Source organism: Dioscorea cayenensis, chromosome 3 (assembly GCF_009730915.1).
Source record: "Dioscorea cayenensis subsp. rotundata cultivar TDr96_F1 chromosome 3, TDr96_F1_v2_PseudoChromosome.rev07_lg8_w22 25.fasta, whole genome shotgun sequence".
NCBI lineage: Eukaryota > Viridiplantae > Streptophyta > Magnoliopsida > Dioscoreales > Dioscoreaceae > Dioscorea > Dioscorea cayenensis.
In genome coordinates, this window is record NC_052473.1 from 1 (window position 1) to 18,888 (window position 18,888).

An 18,888-nucleotide genomic window follows, 5' to 3' on the forward strand; every position below is an offset into this window, starting at 1 on the left:
CATAGGTTATAATATAATACAAAAATTAAAACCCTGGAAGTTAATTATAAAGAATTAAAATAACATAAAAATATAATATTATTCTATAATTAAAATAATCTAATATTACTTTATAATTCCACAAGGCTTGCAGAGGCTTAGAATCCATATATATATATATATATATATATATATATATAGGAATAAAATCTACATAAGATAAGCTTAAATAAAGATATACTTCATTAATCGATCAAATCATGGGATAACATAATGATATAGTTTCCAAAATCAAAAGTAAATAAAACAATCACCTTTAAATGTTAACATGCTTAGAATTAGCATAATAATATATAATAGTAATCTTGAGATTATAATACTAATTAAGTAGAGCCCGGGGCATACTGATTTCCTTAGATATAGGATGCAGTTTATATTCTTCATTTTGAGGACCTTGTATGCAATATCATTAGATGTGTTGAAGAGTCCTAGAGAACATATCTTCATATACTTCGGAAGGTAATCTATATCATTAACATCCCATCTGGAAAAATTTATCAAAAACACATAACAATAGCAGTGAGTATATATATTTATTATTTGATACATATATTTATTCAAATAGGAAAACGAATCACCTATCAATAGCAGAAGTGAAAAGCTCAAGTTTATCAAGAGATCCATAGATGTCATAAATGTCATCTATAATTGTTACTACACTGTTGATTTTGGTAAGAGTCTCGCGACAGAAAGAGAATTCTGGTTTAAATATCCATCCAATAGCAAATAAGTAGTTTTTGACTAATCTGTCTCTTGAGAAGCTTAAAGTACATCAAGAAGATTGAGAGTAGCCCACCACCAATAACATATAATCTCTTGTCAATTTATTTGATACTACAACAAAAAACGTTATTTTGCGACACGTTTTACTGACGCAAAAAATTGAAATGTGTCGCATAAATCACGATTTGCACTGATATGGAGCACGATAAAATGTGGCGTGTTTTAGGATGTGCATGAAATTTTTGCGACAATTTTTGAAAAAAATGTGTACGTAAATATTGCGACATGAAAAAGCGAAAAATGTCGAAATGTACATTCCATGATTCATGGGTCTTCTAAAACAATATTTGCAATTTAATTTGCAACGATATGCGATATTTTTTGCGACACAGTTTGTGTGTCGCAAATTGTGTTGCACATGTGTGATACATTTTGATTGTCGCAAATTAGTGAGACATTTTGTGAAACATTTTTCTTGTCACAAATTATGTCACAAATTAATTTTATAACAAACAAAACTGCGACACAGTTTGCAATTATATACAATAAGTTTTTGAAATATTTTTTACAAACTTATTTAAAAGCCTAATTTACAATGCTCGACAACTTTTATATTATTTTGCAAAATAAACATTCCGATTTATAAGTATCACGAACAACAATTGAATACAAAATATAATAATCTAAACATCTAATATAACAAACCAATACAAAATGTAATAGTCCAAACAATGTTATGTACAGTTTTCTTACTAACAATGTCAAAAGCATATCCTTCCAACTTAGGCCTGCTTTTGACAATGAAATATAAGAGAATGTCTGGAACCTCTTCCGTGCAATAAGAAAATCATTACTCACGCCACGAACCACATTGTCCTCCAAAAGGATATCTGTCATTGGATAAATAGTGCACCAAAGGATTTGATTGTTCCACTCTCAATGAACTCAAAAGTGGACATGCCCTCCCCCCATCAAGCTCTTGCATAACTTGATCTAAAACACGAGCCAAGTGTTCCTCATTTTGAGAGAAATCATCATTTGTTGAAAACCTGTCAACATTGTCATTTAGGATTGCACAAAATGTTTTGATCTTCTGCAAAATTTCAGCCAAAGCCATTTCCGAGTCAACTGAATTAGAGATGAAGTAGGTAAACTTTATGAGCTTTACTAAACTAAGTACAACTTCCTTAACAAGAGTACAAGTTTTTGCCTCTGATGATGCCACCTTCCTTGACATGAATGCATAACACAAACATACTTAACAAGAGTACAAGTTTTTAGAGTAAGACTTTCAATCACATAAACTATATTTTGAAATTCTAAATATAACCAAAGCAACCAAAAGGACTATCAACCATGATACAATCAATATCACTAAAGTGACTTGAAAATAATGAAGAGGAAGAGGATTAAGAGGGTAGACACTAAAGCAGAGGAAAAAAAAAATCGAAAGTAAAAAATCATTTATAAATTGCCAAAAACAACACATTAAAAGAGGAGCTTAATTGCATAATATGTTTCACATTTTAAGATCTGCATGACATCAATGTATGAGTTTCTTCAGTATTTCTTTCTAACAGATCAGGATCCATCCAAACACAAATATTCCTTTTAACAGAAAGTTTTATTTTCAGGTGCTCTCTTGCTTTGGAGCTCTATCTTCTACAATCACATTAGAATAGTTATCAGAATTAATTTGAAGTTATTTCTATCAATTACAAGGCTAAATATTTTGACAAATAAAAGTATGAATTTTTTAGTTCATACAAGACTTCCAACAAAATCCTGTGAAAGGAGATCATGAACAATTATAGCAAAAATGAAGTTTAAAGACTTTAAACCTGATTAGGTTGGCCATCTTCAAGAAACAAGTGAGAAGAAGTGCTATGGGATAGGTCTAACATTGTCAAAATAATTCCACGTAGAATACCACCTATATTCAACTCAAAGAGTGTCTTGAATGCTACCATTGAGTTAGCAGTAAGCTTGGTGAGAAGCCCAATCAACCCCTGATGGTAAGCAAAAAAACATAGAGTTAGTAATCATCTAGCAAAGAGCAACAATGGAGAAGAAAATAGCACAACAGCATTCAATCCAAATAGTGTACATTATAAGCAGACTAGCCAAGTGTCATCCGATCATCCAAGGCTACCAACTTTAAACATGGTTAATAATTCTACGTTTGCAAAGTTCATCCAAGAGTGCGAAAGATTTACTAAAGCACTTTGTTATTTTAATCAAACACGTAGCAGCAGTCTCTATAAGTTGTTATAGCAAAACAGGTATACATCTTTGACATGCATGGGTAATAAGAAGAAATGTGTGGTCCATGGCATTAATCCACCATTTCCAAGTCTATATCAGGGCATGCATCACCTTCCTCTCCTCCTCAAGACAGCTTGCTTGCTCACACAAAAAGCATGGAGAGGTTGTTTCTAAGAAGCATATATAATTACCTTATATATATATATATATATATATATATATGAAGGCACTACATTAGTAGGGTTGTTGTGTTTAGTTGATGCTATAATATTTATAACTCATGTCTCATTGTGATGTTGGGAACTATATCTCATATTATTCCATGTGATTATTATCTGTGCCTCAATAGAGTATGTGTAAATGAACACTTATTATAGTTTATAAATTCTCTTCTTAATTACACTGTCTCAATACTTTGGGGTGTGTGCACTAGTAGTTCACTATAGAAAGAAGGTAACTCACGTACTTTCATGCATCAATGATATTTTGAATAAAATAGTTTTAATAAATACAATTTCTTTAAGTAATACTTTCATGCATCATGCAGATGTTTGGAGGAAGGAGCAAATTATTATATCACAAAATATGGGAATTCAAAATAACAAAACATAAATAAACTCCACATACTTTTTCCATCAATAAAAACTTAAACGTTAAACACAATCCTCACTTTAATAGTTGTGGAGAAGAAATCAACCTAATTCAGCACCGGCATAACCACCCCTTCTTGCAAGCAGGCCACAGGCTGCCTCTTCGATATCTTCTCCAACACTTGCAAGCACTACAATATCAAAATAATTCCAATAAAATATCCATACAAGCACTTCCCTCAAAATTAAAATAACATGAAAAAACTTCATGATCTTTATACCATACCTGCTCGGCCATGTCTGAATACTCGATCACCATCAACAAAAAAAAGGCATCAGCGAGGTTAGTGCGCCAGCACACACAGGTAGCCACTTATGCTTCCCTGAAAACACGGTTGCGTGATTTTACTGTTCAAGGGTTGAGCCCTGGAGACTAGTGCTTCATACAAACAGGTCTCTTAATTAAGGGGTTGACGGTTGAACGAAACAAAGAAAGAGAAAATGAAAGGTGATCGGAAGATTGGTGTTGCACTGGACTTCTCCGAGAGCAACAAGACGGCGTTGGCCTGGGCCATCAATAACCTCCTTGATAAGGGTGAGACCCTCATCATCATCCATGTCAAGCACGACAAGCTCCACGACGCTAATAAACACAACCTCTGGGGTAAATCCATATCTCGTAAGTCATAACCTTTTTTTTTCTCTATTATATATATCATCCTCCTTGTCTTTCCCTTTTGACTAGTCTCCGTGTCGATATAGTTAATTTGCTCACATTAATTTGATCCGTTTACTTTTTTGTTTATTTTGGGATGATCCATGATCGGTCAGCTCTGATTCCTTTGTCGGAGATGCGGCAGCCGGAGGTCATGAAGCAATATGATATGGAAACCAAAGCCGAGGTGCTCAATTTGCTCGACACCTCTGTAGACTGAAGAGACCAAAAGAATGAACTGCAGTTCCTATTGAAGCTTAGTGACATAAATTTTGGTCACTGCAAACTAAAGAGACCTGGATAATTACAAAATAGGGATCCAGTAACAAAGAATGAAAACTGAATAAAAAAATAAATATAGCAAGATTTGTTAGTACTAGTGAGTCTGGACATTATGGACATCAAGAACATGGCACAGAAAATCACAAAAGGAATATGGGGAAGGTTAAAGATAAGAATGCAAGAGACTAATTGATGTATGTCTTAAAAGAAAGGCTTGGTCCTAAAACCTAAACAAAAACTTTTAGCAGGTTTTCTTTCAATTTGGCATAGGTACAAGCAGAGGTATAAATATATTCCTAAATAATTAGACATTATGTGACTATAGATATCCATGGAGCAATAAAAATAAGGCATTCATGAAAAAAAATTGTTATCATAAGTCTATTAAGTCTGCAATAACCACGAATGAAAAGGAAACAACCACCTGTGAAGTCTAAACAGAAGGAAAATATTCCAAAGAGGGTGAAGCAACGTTGGATGGCTTCAGCTTTTTACGAGATACATGAACTTCGGAATTCAAGTCAATGCAAGGGTGGTTCTGTTGCAAAGGAAAATAAGGACCCAGAATTGACAAACAAGTGTGGGATGGGTACCAGGAAAAGCACTCGCCAGACTCAAGGAAAGAAGCATGTGAAATACAATGATTATATCACCAAATGAAATTACTTGTATGATGGGTTATATGAGTATTGGATGATTGTAAATTTGGAGATAGAGGTGGAGTAAGGAGGCTGTTATTGAATGACAGCGCGTCCTGGCATACAATGTGTTCGAGAGAATGCCAGCTCACAAATTTGTTATGAATTTGTTACAGTCTTGTAATGATTCGCCTATAAAGGGAATCCTGAATGAAATGAAAGGCATCTGGCTAGCAAATCAATCTTCTTCTCCATTCTTCCTTCTTCTTCTTCCCTTCCTCTCTTCCTCTCTTCCTCTACTCCTCATCTTCCCTAAGAAAACCTGCAGCCAAATTCCTTGAAGTTTCACAGATCCCCATCAGGTTCTCAGTTTTTTGTTGCTGAAAACATTTGGCTTTGTGTCAATTCCTATTTCAAGAGACTATACAGTTCAGCAGAAGAACTAAAAAAGAACTGAAATTACAGAAACAATAAAGAAAATTAAGACATTAGTTTCCATTTAAGGTGGAGTAAGAAAATAAGATGAGATTCAAAAACCTTAATGATTGTGAACATAATTATAACTCACAATCAAACTCCAGGATGTGCAATATAAAAACTTTCCAAAAAGATGATAACTTAAAGCTACAGATGATAGGGTTGTGCACGGTCCAAAACCGGACCGGACCGGTTAAACGGTTTCTTTATTATTGGAACCGGACCGGACCAATATAGAAACCGGACCGGTCCCAAAACCGTTTTGGACCGGTCCGGTCCAGTTTGAACCGTTTTTGGACCAATTTGGTCCAATCCAGGTTCGAGTCCCGGTTTTTATGAATTAAAAATTAAATTAATAGAGTGGTCATTTAATATATAGAGTTAAAAAAGCAAACAATCGAACTTCATTAGCAATAGAAAATTTACATATATATATATATATATATAGAGAGAGCTAAGGTAAAAATAACTAAAGCAGAGACACGGTCCCGGTCCGGTTTGGACCATGGTTCAAAAAGCTGGAACCGGGACCGGGACTCGGTTTGGAACCGGTTTCAAAACCGGACCGGACCGGGTTAATAATGAAAACCAGTTGGAACCGGACCGCCGGGTTCAAAAACAACCGATCCGGTCCGGTTTACGGTTTAACCGGTTTTTTTGAACAGCCCTAACAGATGATGTGCAAAAGTAGTTGTAATTTGATTAGTCCCCACAAGAACTCACAAACACAAAATCAAATCTAATTGCCCTTAACCACACAACTCTTTCAAAATCATGCAAAGAGGTGAAAAATTTAAAGCAAGGAACCATGAAACAACACTTCTGGACTTTTAATATATTTAATTTCAAAAGAATTCTATTCAAGCTCATCATCTCCCATCCACTTTACAAGTAAAAATAAGACGAGAATCAATTTCACCCTCATTAAAAAATGAGAATGGTTCCTGTCATACAGGCTTAAATATTTGTGAATTCCCTTCTACATGTAGAGATGTTTCATCAACTCATCGATTTAATCTAAAAAAATCGAATTAAAACTACCCATCATCACCTCAATATGATATATAATATTTGACACTATCTAACAACAGGTATACATTAAAGTTTATCAAGTCATCAACAATAATCTAAAAAAATTGAAGTAGAACTACCCATTGTCACCTCAACACGATAATTTGCTTGTCCAATCATCCTCAATGCGCCAGAGAACCAGAGAGATTTCTCAGAGCAAATGATTCTATAGTACGAACTTCACAAATCTCCGTCAGCACAGCAAGATCTGCACCATAATCGGCATCACCAAGCCTCGGGATGATCCCCTCCAACCCGTCTGGTTCTCCATGTTGCGAGAAGCATAGTTTGGATCATCGTCGGAGCCATACCCACCATGGTCATCATCCTCTTCCGATTCAGACGTCGATGGATCTTGCTCCATGTCGCAATCTGCCGGGGGTTCAGAGGAGGACGTTCCCGGGTGGAAATCGGAGGAGCTACACGGCCGCTTATCTGCCGGGAGGTGATCGCCGGCCTACGCCCTCTTGCGGCCCCTGTCCATGGAGGTCTCCAGCGTAGGTGATCGTCGGAGAACGCGAGAGAATTCGAGAGAAATAAAGCACGAGCGAAAGAAAGAAGGGAGACGTAGGGGGTAGGTATGGCAACGGGTCTGGTCGGGTCGGGTCGGGTGCGGGTATTACTATACCCGTCATCCCGTCTCGATACTCGCATTAATATCTCGACCCGAGCTCGAGCCGACGGGTTTTAAAAAGCCCAAACCAACACCCGCACCCGACGGGTAATCGGGTACCCGCGGGTATACCCGCCCGACCCCAATATTAAAAAAATTAATAAATAATATATTATTTTTTTATAGAAAAAAAGTAACTTAAAAAGTAATTATAATTTTTTTATAAAAATAAAATAAAAATAAAATTATTATAAAAATTACTAAGACCAAACAAAGAGGAAAAAAATAAAAAGCACTAAATTGTTAAGTTGTAGAAACGTATTAGTATATATATATATATATATATATATATATATATATATATGTATATATATATATATATATACATATATATATTATATAAATATTTTTAGTAATTTTTAATTTGGGATCGGAGTGCGGGTTCGAGTGCAGGGTCGGGTATTAGAATTCCCATCCCACTCGCACCCTTTTTCATACAAGTCGAGTTTATCCGAACCCGACCCGAAACCCGGTCAAATCGGGTTTTACCCGTCAAACTCGGGTCGAGTCGGGTCGGGTTGGATCGGGTATGGGTATTATTGCCATCCCTAGTAGAGGGTGTTGTAAAAGAGAAGATGATGTATGGCGAATCCGAATCTTAATGCACCGGAACGAGCCCTTATCGTTCATTTTTGCCTTGTGATTCGTACAACACGCCGTGGGTGCCATGGCCACCGACTCGTTTCTGATTTATATCAAACAGAAGAGTCACTTAAAAAAAGAAATTTTATTTTATCATAAATAAAGAAATACATTTTTTTATTTTAGTTTTTAGTGATAATAAAATCAGAATTTTTGAAGTTTCTCCCCAAGTATATCATGTTATGTATCTCTAGAATAATACTACTATAATTTTTATTGTTGAAATTAATTTTAATAATTTTGATAAATATTAAATTCCAACATCTAATTACCATATTCACATCGCCATTGATCATACAACTTTTAAATGACTCTATTAATTAATTACATATAAGACATTAATCAATATAGAGCGTACTCTATTTAATGCCATAATTTAAGTTGAATTTAATACATATAAGTTATTCGTTACACTTAGAGGGGATGCAAAATGTATATATATATATAGAATTAATGAAAAAAATAAAAAAATAAAAATAGCATAAAAAAATCATTATATCAAATTAAAGTTAGATAAATTTTAATTAAATATTATGCAAACAAATCAAATTTTAAATAGTTTAAAAAATATCACTTTTCTTTAAAAAAAAAAAAAATGTGTGGCCGAAATCTTAATTTGATATGCACGGACCATGGGGCCACATAGGCTAATTAAAAAAAAAACTATTTCCTTGATTAGGTCTCATTTTTGTTTTTATTATTTAAATGGTTGAAGGGCGATAAAATCATGGTCACAGAACTGTTCAAAGTATAAGAAAGAGTGGTTTTTTTTTTTTGCATTTTGATCCATTATGTTTTTATAATTATTAAATCTTTAACTTTTTTAAAACAATTTTTTTACTTTCTAAAATATATTAATTTTTAAAAACCATTTATTTTAAAAAACTATTATTATTGTTATTATTATTATTATTATTATTATTATTGACTAAGAGAGATATAAGTTTTTTATTGTTAAACTTTGTGACACATTTTGTGACGCTTATAAATCGTTGCAAATAATGTGTCATAATCTGTGTCGCAAACCAATTACATGCTAGATCCCAAAATGTTGCGACATATTTTGCGACGTTTTTGGATTGTCTCTGCAGCGCAATTTTCGTTCTTTTCTGCAGCGTTTTTGGTTTTTTGTCACATATTGTTACAATTTGTGTTGCAAATTTATAACACTTTTATATGTCGCAAATTTATGTATCGCAAATATCAATTTTTCTTGTAGTAAAGATGCTGTAGAGTATCAATGAGCTTTAATTGATGGATGGTCTCTTTGTTTTCATGAAGCAAATGCTTTGTAGCGTCTAACTTTTCAATTCTTGATATAAATTTCTCCTCCTACATGAGATTTAATTAGTATATGACCCTATAAATAATATTAAAAAACATACATAGAGATTAGTAAAAAGAAAATTGACACGAAAACTAATAATATTAATTATATATGATGTGAGAGGCGTTAGGGAATACAGCTGTGTATACAGCTGTATATCTATATTTGTAAAGCTACCATATTTATATACCTGTGTACCTATATATATCTTGTATATTGTAGATTTTAAGTATGAAAAAAAACTGGTGATCTTTTCCATCTAACATGGTATCAGAGAGGTTCTCCTAAACCTTCTTTTTTTCCCGCGTGCCGCTCTTGGCCCCCGCACGCCGCCATCGGCCCGTGAGCCCACTGCCCTCGGCCCCCGCGTGCCCGCCGCCCTCGGTCCCCGCGCGCATGCCGCCCGTGCCCACCCGCCGCCGCCCTCGGCTCCTGCGAAACCTCGGCCCCGCGGTGTGCTCCATGGCTTCTGCCCAGGTTTCTTATCTACAAAAGGCGGACATCATGCTTAATGGCAAGAATTATAAAGCATGGTCTTCCACTTTACGTGTGCTCCTTCGCGGACGTAATCTTTGGGGTCATGTTGATGGTTCCCGTCCACCTCCGGTTGCTTCTATTGCCGCCTCTCCTAGCTCCTCTTCGTCTGCAGTTACCAGCGCGTCCTCTTCCCCGTCTGCTGACTTGCTCAAGTGGACTGAGGATGATGCTCGTACCATTGCTATCATCTGTCAGTCCTGTGAGCTTCTTATTCGTTTGGTTGTTTGTGATCTCTCTACAACCAAGGTGACTTGGGATCATCTGTGCACACTCTATCTTCCTTCCAGTCAGCCATTGCGCTACTCCTTGCTACATACTCTCATCTCCACCTATCAGCATGAGACCTCTGTGTCGGATTTCTTTGCCGTGCTTAGTGATTTATGGCATCAGTGTGATGAGATGACTCTTTCTCCTTCTCCGACCTATGCCTAGTGTCTTGTCATTGCTCAGGATCGTGATTATCTTCGCACGTATGAGTTTCTCATGCGTCTTCGGCCTGAGTTCGAGGCCGTTCGTGCTCAGCTACTGCACCGGGTTACACCTCTATCTGCTAGTAATACTCTGGCTTATGTGCTTGCTGAGGAGACTCGTCTTCGGTCTTTAGATGTGGTTCAACCACTTGATGCTCCTCACTCTGTTCTTGTTGCTCCCTAGTAGAACCCAGTGCCGACTATTGCTTCTTTAATACCGTCTCCATGTCTTAGCGCTCCTATCCGTCCTCTTTCTCAGTCTCAGGGACCGATTTCTAGTGCACCCCATCAACGGTCAGTTCGGTGTCATTACTGCCATGCTCTTGGCAATGTTCGTACTGAGTGTCGCAAGCTACAACGGGCTCAGCTGAGAGCACAGCAGCGCTTAGCTCCCACCCCACCCTCACCTGCTCAGGGTGGTCATGTGTCTCTCGGCGGTTTCAACAACTAACGTGACTTTCCAGAGTCGATTTCTCCCTCTTCGGCTCCAGTACTCACTCAGGATGCCTCAGACGTCTCCACTCACAAATCAGTTGCCTCTGCCCCTACAGGTATTTCTTCATCCTCTTAGTTGCTTGACTCTGGAGCTTCTTTTCATATGACCTATGATGCTACCCACCTTCACTCTCTTAACCCCTTTTCTTCTGATCTTCGTGTCATTATCGCTAATGGCACGACCCTACCTATCCCTAGTCGTGGCCTCTTACACACCACTCATTTTCATATTCCTGATGTTGTCTTTGTACCCCGGCTCTCCATGAACCTTATTTCTGCTAGCCAGCTCGTTTCTCTTGGCTATCTTGTTATTTTTGATGAGTTTGGTTGTCGTGTACAGGATCGCCTTACAGGGACCCTCATTGGAGCTGGCCATCCCCATAGTGGGGTGTATGTGCTCGATCATCTTCGTCTTCCGTCTCTTCTACGTTACCAGCGGCCTCTGTTTATTATTTTTCTACTGTTCATTTCCATCAGTGGCATCATCGGCTTGGCCATCCTAGTGGTTCTCGTTTGTCTTCTCTTATTCATCAGGGTATTTTAGGTCATGTTTCAGTTGATAGTTCTCATTCTTGTTCGGGTTGTAAGCTTGGTAAACAGCTCCAACTCCCGTATCCTTTGAGTGTGTCTAGGTCTGGTTCTCCGTTTGAATTAGTTCATTCGGATGTTTGGGGCCCTGCCCCTTTTGTCTCCAAAGGTGGACATCGTTATTATGTTATTTTTGTTGATGATTTCTCTCGTTACACTTGGATTTATTTTATGCGTTCTCATTCCGAGTTTTTAAAGGTTTATATTGATTTCTCTAATATGGTGTGCATCCAGTTTTCTGCCACCATTCGTACTTTCCGTTCCGATTCAGGGGGAGTATCTTTCTCATAAGTTTCGTGGGATTCTTGCCTCCCACGGTACTCTTCCTCAGCTCTCTTGTCCTGGTGCCCATGCTCAGAATGGCGCTGCGAGAAAGAAAGCTGTCGTCATATTCTTGAAACCGCTCGTACTCTTCTCATTGCCTCCCATGTTTCCCTCACTTCAGGTGAAAGTCTCTCTCTGCTATTTAACTCATCAATCTTCAACCCTCTTCCCTTTTCTTTTAGGGGTCATAGTCCAGGGGAGTGTCTTTTCTCTAGTCCACCCGTTATTCTCATCTTTGTGTGTATGGTTGTTTTGTGTTATAGTCCTTCTTTTTGCCTCGAGAGCGGACTAAAGTTTCTGCTCAGTCTGTTCCTTGTGTCTTTCTTGGTTATAGTCCTGAGAACAAAGGCTATCGGTGTTATGATCCTGTTGCACGTCGCCTCCGTATCTCGCGTGATGTCTCCTTTGTTGAGGATCATCCTTTCTTTGTCCCTTGCCCTTCCTCTTCTTCTCACTCCTCTACTACATCGACCGATGTTCGGTTTCTCATTGTGTCATCAACACCTCCTCATCCCCCACCTCCACCTATATCTCACCCATCCTCTCCTCCATCCGATTCACCGTTGACTTTGATCCTCCCTGTCCGGGTTTTTCAATTCCCGCTCCTCCTCCTCCTCCTGAGCAGTCACCCCTGGCGCCAAAGGCTTCCTCTGATGTGTCCCCTGTGGATGATCCCCCTGCACGTCGCTATCCTCTTCGTGATCATCATCCCCCTGATCATCTTAATCTTGTCTCTTAGCTTCTTGACTAACCTATTTCTCCCTCCAATGCCCTCCAAAGGCATCTTCTTATCGAGAGGCTGTCCAAATACATGAGTGGCAAGCTGCTATGTCTGCTAAGTTGGAGGCGCTCGAGTGCACCTCTATATGGGATTTGGTTCCTCTTCCTCCTAGTGTTGTTCCCATTACCTACAAGTGGGTCTATAAAGTCAAGACTCGCTCTGACGGTTCTGTGGAACGCTACAAGGCTCGTTTTGTGGCTCGTGGATTTCACCAGGAGCAGGGATGTGATTATGATGAGACTTTTGCTCCCGTGGCTCACATGACTACCATTCGAGCTCTTATTGCTGTAGCTGCTGCTCGACAATGGTCCCTCTTTCAGCTTGATGTGAAGAATGCTTTTCTTCATGGGGATCTTCAACAGGAGGTTTACATGCTTCCTCCCCCTGGTTTTTCTTCTTCTTCTGGTTTGGTCTGTCGCCTACGGAAGGCTCTCTATGGTCTCAAACAGGCTCTTTGAGCCTTTTTTTGAGCGTTTCAGTTCTGCTGTGGTTGGTGCTGGTTTTCAGCCTAGTCCGCATGATCCCGCTTTGTTTGTGCACTCTACCTCTCATGGTCGGACTTTGTTGTTGCTTTATGTGGATGATATGATCATCACTGGTGATGATCCTGCTCATGTGGATTTTGTAAAGCATCACCTTCAGAAATATTTCCAGATGACTAATCTTGGTCGGTTGAGCTATTTTTTGGGCATTGAGGTCACTTCTACTTCTACTGGTTTTCAGTTATCCCAGCAGTGTTACACATCTGATATCCTTGCACGTGCAGCTCTCTCTGACTCTTGTGTTGTGACCACTCCTATGGAGCTACATCTTCAGTTGCGTGCTGATGTGGGGACTCCCTTATCTGATCCGACACGCTATCGTCACTTGGTTGGGAGCTTAGTCTATCTTACCCTCACTTGTCCAGACATTACTTATGTTATGCATGTTTTGAGTCAGTTTGTTAGTGTACCTACTTCTGTTCACTATGCCCATCTTTTGAGGCTTTTGCGCTATCTTCGGGCGACTCCATCTCGAGGCCTTCTTTTCTCTCAACATAGTTCTCTGGAGCTTCGTTCCTATTCTGATGCTACTTGGGCTAGTGATCCGTCTGATCATCATTCTGTTACTGGATTCTGTTTGTTCTTGGGCTCTTCTCTCATTTCCTGGAAGTCTAAGAAGCAAATAGGTGTTTCTCTGTCTAGCACTGAAGCAGAGCTTCGCGCTATGTCTACTACTGCTGAGGAGATTGTTTAGTTGCGTTGGCTTTTGCATGATCTTGGTGTTGTCTCATATGCTCCTACTCCTCTACATTGTGACAACACCGGTGCCATTCAGATCACTTTGAATCTTGTCAAAAATTCTCTCTCCAAGCATATTGGTGTTGATGCTTTCTTCTTGCGTGATCAGTATAGCAAAGGCATCCTGGCTCCCTAGTTTGTTCCTTCTGAGCGTCAGCTTGCGAATCTGTTTACTAAATCTCAGACACGGGCACACCATGATTTTCTCTTGTCCAAACTCTCGGTGTCTGATCCCCTGTGAGTTTGTGGGAGGGGGGGGTGTTAGGGAATATAGTTGTGTATACATCAGCTGTATATCTATATTTGTATAGCTACCATATTTATATACCTGTGTACCTATATATATCTTGTATATTGTAGATTTTAAGTATGAAAAAAAAAACTAGTGATCTTTTCCACCTAACAAGAGGAAGAGATTTGGTTGTTGAAGAAGTAGCAGCTCGTCATGTGATGATTATCTTTTAATGATTGAAGATAATAAGAGCATATATATATCGTTGGCTTGGAGTCATTGCATGATGAAGAAGAGTGGTTCTTCAAATATTGAGCTTTTGATGTGGATGATATGTGAGTACTTTTGCATTGTTAAGCACTTGTCATGCTGGAGTCATGTTGACATAACCACCCAAATCCCAAGTGCACTTACTAGACTCAGGGGGAGCAATGGGTTCCACACTTCCATGTATGTATGGTGAAATGTTCTTTAATCCCAGGGCAAATCAGAATTAAGGGATAACTCTGGCAAATTTTCGCTTTTGCGTACATAATTACTCAAAATTCTTAACTATATATATAATCAAAAGCTAAATCATCCTGAAGTATCCATGAATTATTAAAATTATTTATTTATATTTTCCTTTTTTGGTGATGATGATTACTAAATTATGGAAATCTATTAATTCGATGGTTGATTATCACTTTATATATATGTCTAGAATTTCTTATACATTATTTGTTTATTCAATTGTTTTTTTGAATAATAGACGACAAGCGCCTTTTTTATATGAATATAAACAGTACCGAACAGTACTGAAACCCCGATGTACAGTGTATGTAGTGTATGAAGTAATAAATATTGTTAAGGATTTAACCAGTTAATCATATATTGTAGGATTTTTTTTTCGAAAAATCCAATAATTTCTCTTTAAAAAAAAAATCCAATGACTAAACTTGCCCCAACTTGAGCTTTTTGAGTTTGATATTCAGTAAATACTACCACTCTACTATAGCTTCCAAGTGCTCCATTTCTCACAGATAACGCTGAGCTTTTCATCAGGACAGTAAATTAAGACATCTATATGCATTTGACGTAAGTACGAGCAACAATAATAAATCCCATAATAGATCCAAAGATCATAATAATATATGGATATCAGAGAGAAGAAGAAGCTCACCATGAAATCATCATCCTTCAAAGATTGAAGATAATCATCAGTCCATATAGTTGGCTGGAAATTTGCAGACCTATGCTGAGTTATTGATGATGATGATGATGAAGAGTACTTCAAGTGTTGAGCATTGAAGTTGCTGATCATGTGTGAGCACTTTTGGACATTAATTGTCACACCCTGAACTTGGCCCGACCGGACCCGTCACGCGGACAAACGGCCGCAGACCCACAGGGCGTAAACCCCATAAGCCTGCAAGGCCTCAGAACTTTATTTAGAGCAAATAACTTATAAAGAACCAACAGAGTCACTGGGTTACAGACTCTACATAGTACAAAATACGGGGATATAGAAGTCCAAAATACAAAATACATGAATACAGGGATAGACAATGACAAGAACTCAAAATTTACAACAAGATAAGACAACATCTATAGACAATCTTTCAAGATTCACGCTGGTCTATTACTCTTGATCTGAAAAGGATTTAAAAAAATCCATGATCTCACTAGCCCAGTAAGTAATCCAGAAATTGATCAAAATAACAAGGTTTACAAATCTCAAATTCAAATGCCGAGAACAATTAAGTTTTTCAACTCAGACTGAACAGAGTTTACAAATAAATAGCCCATTAAGGGTATAATTCTCAAATAATTCCGTTAACCAAAACATTGCAGGTAAAAGAATTATCAGTTTTCAAAACTGTCAAACAGAGGTATAGTAAATCGTCAGATATGAACATAAATCTCCAAAGCATAGTTAGACTAAGCAAAAAATTTCAAAGGTATGTTTCAATTATACCTGATTTTCAGAATAATACAAGTTTTCGAAATAAAAAATTTAAATAACTTATAGAGTATAATATTCTAATAAAAGAATATATCCAAATATGTCATTCACCAACAATTGAAAACCAAAAACGCGATCTCAAAGATGCAAAAACTTCAAGGCAGGATAAAAAGTGTGCCTGAGATATACCCGGAAATTAAAAACACACAAATAGTGCAATTGAAAGAAAATCAATATCAAAAGTCAAAGCAAAGATTAACAGATTCTAGTGTATGTCTCCAAACTCACTGTAAATGCCAAAGGTCATTTGTTTATCCTCGATGACAGACTCGAGCCAAAATAACAGAAATCATTTATTTACCATCGGTGACACGAGGCCCGAATACCGGTGGCTGTTAATTATTTCACCGAACAGATACTGTGCGAAACTGCAGTCTCATTTTCCCAAAATTACTTGTCGACAAGGTTAGGGTTTAACCTCCCATTAACAGGGTTGCATATCGCTCATTTGGAGACCATATTCAGATACAAAAAAAATATTTACAAGGTACAAATTCAGAAATCACCAAATTCTTCCGATTCCCAAGTCCGCAAAAAAAAAAAAATTAAATTTCAAGATCCCACTATTGGGGGAATTAAAATATATGGAAATTAAAGATTAAGTAAACAAAACATTTAAAATTATTTAAAATACTAAATTCTCCAAACTAAAGTAAAAGAAATATACAACTAAATAAATAATGGACATAATTTAAGTAGATCATACCAATGTCTGGATTAAGTACACAGTTCAAAACATTTAATATAGTCATCTAAAAGAAATCACAATACTAGTATAAATAATAAATCAATAACCAAAACAAAGTGAAAAGTAATCATTTAATTAAGACAATTGAATAAAAATGGTATAATACCCTAGTTGGTCCCTCTACTTTTCTCTCTCTTCCCTTTTAGTCCCTCTACTTAGAAATGCTCCCGACTAGTCCCTCTACTTTTGAAAATGTGCCCACTTAGTTAAAAATGCTCCCAACCAGTCCCTCTACTTTGAGAAATGTGCCCACTTAGTCCTTCTAAGTGGGCACATTTTCACCGGACGTTCGAAGGTTGGAAATTTTTTGATCCCAGAATCTCTCTCTCTCTCTCTCTCTCTCTCTCTCTCTCTCTCTCTTACAGAAAATCAGTAAGGCTCAACATATAACCAACAAGATGGCAACAAAGAGTCCACAAAACAAGGCTTAATACAAGGCTTTTGCATGGAAAAAAAAAGGCCAGGAATCCAGCTTCAAATGTGGTTTACAAATGAATGGAGACAAAAGGCTAGGGCCCACATTAATAATGCTCTTATTACACTTTTCATGACTTGGTGATGGCCTTGGAAAAGAAGAGAGAGTAGTACTAGTGAAGAGAAGTGAAGTAAGTTGGAAATAGGAACAAGCCATTATTAGCACAGGTTCACAAGTTGGGTATGGAGGGCAGCTATTAGCACATAATTATACACATAATCTACAAAGATCAGATGGAATAACAAAACAGTGGTTGGCGTCGGTGCCTAGTTAAACATTTTCGTTGTCTAGTTTGCTTTTGATCATGTAGACTGCGAATATGAACTATTTGCATGCTTTTAGTTATGCAGACTGCATGTGACATGCGCTATTTGAATGCCTGTAATCATGAAGGCTGCTACATGTTGCTGAGGTGGAGCTGTGATTGAAGCTTGGTGCAGCGCGACCATCATCCAAGTCATAGGAAGCATGGTGGTGCCATGGATGCGAGATGCGCAGCATGGAGTGAAGGAATGGTGAGCCATTGAAGCTCAGGAGAAGCGGAAGACTTTTTGAAGCTTTTTGACTAACAATATAATATAGTATTTGTGTTAAGGTTATGGACCAATCAAGTTTAAGTTAATGTGGTTATGTTGGCCAATCAGGTTGCTAGTAGTGTGTTAACCTTTAATCAGTTACCTTTTGACTATTTAATAGACTGTAAGCTCATTGGTGTGTGAGCAGCTCCATTTGAAATGTTCTCCTCTTGACTAGAATTGACTTGTAGACACATTGCTTGTTCTCTTCTTCTACTTCTCAGCTGCTCTTCACGTTTCACTCTTTTTAGTTTCTTTCTCTCCAGCAGGTGACAGTGACGGAGGCTTACCAGCGACGAGATCCTCAACACTACATGCCACCGTTTTCATCGATCCTTATTGAATGCAAATGTTTTGCCCTATTCTCTAACAATGTCATTGGCACAGCAGGTTCACAAGAAAATGTGTGTGATTTGTTCACCATATCATTGACACAGGTTCACAAGAAATGTGTGTCTGTGTCTAAGAGAGAGAGAGAGAGAGAGAGAGAAACTTTTAAGTGAAAATGTATTGAAATCAGGGACGGAACCAGAACTTATTGATTTGGGGGTGGGGGGAGGGGACCGAGGGCAAACCGTCAAATTATTTTAGTCAACATAACAATTGTATTCGATACAAAATAGTGTAATATTGTGACATTTAATTAAAACAGTCACAAAAAAACATAAAACATTTATCTATAATAATTATAAACAAAGAAGCTAAAATGAAACAATGATTTTAAGGATTAACAATTATTTTAAACCTTAATTTACTATTAAGAAATAAAAGGAAACGAGAATACTTACTAAATCGATGAGGCGCTGGACTGGCATGTGGTGTTGGGGAAGTCTCGTCGAAGCTAATGAAGTGGTTGAAAGCAGAAACGGAGCCAGAAATTATAGATTAGCGGGACAAATTGTAAAAAAAAAAATTAATTATTAAAATTTTACAAAA

The 18,888-nt window shown here is 37.5% G+C and overlaps 1 long non-coding RNA gene across 2 annotated transcripts; it reads right to left on the minus strand.

Annotated features, from left to right (window-relative positions):
- Window positions 1–1,353: 1,353 nt before the first annotated feature.
- On the minus strand, window positions 1,354–4,845 carry LOC120283274. Of its 2 annotated transcripts, none has more exons than XR_005543243.1 (4): window positions 3,904–4,845; window positions 3,725–3,808; window positions 2,604–2,771; window positions 1,354–1,811 (listed from the first exon to the last, which is right to left on the minus strand). It is a non-coding gene; the product is annotated as an uncharacterized LOC120283274 (long non-coding RNA). The 2 variants fall into 2 exon arrangements; XR_005543241.1 differs by having other exon boundaries at window positions 3,698–3,808.
- Between the last annotated feature and the right edge of the window lie 14,043 nt (window positions 4,846–18,888).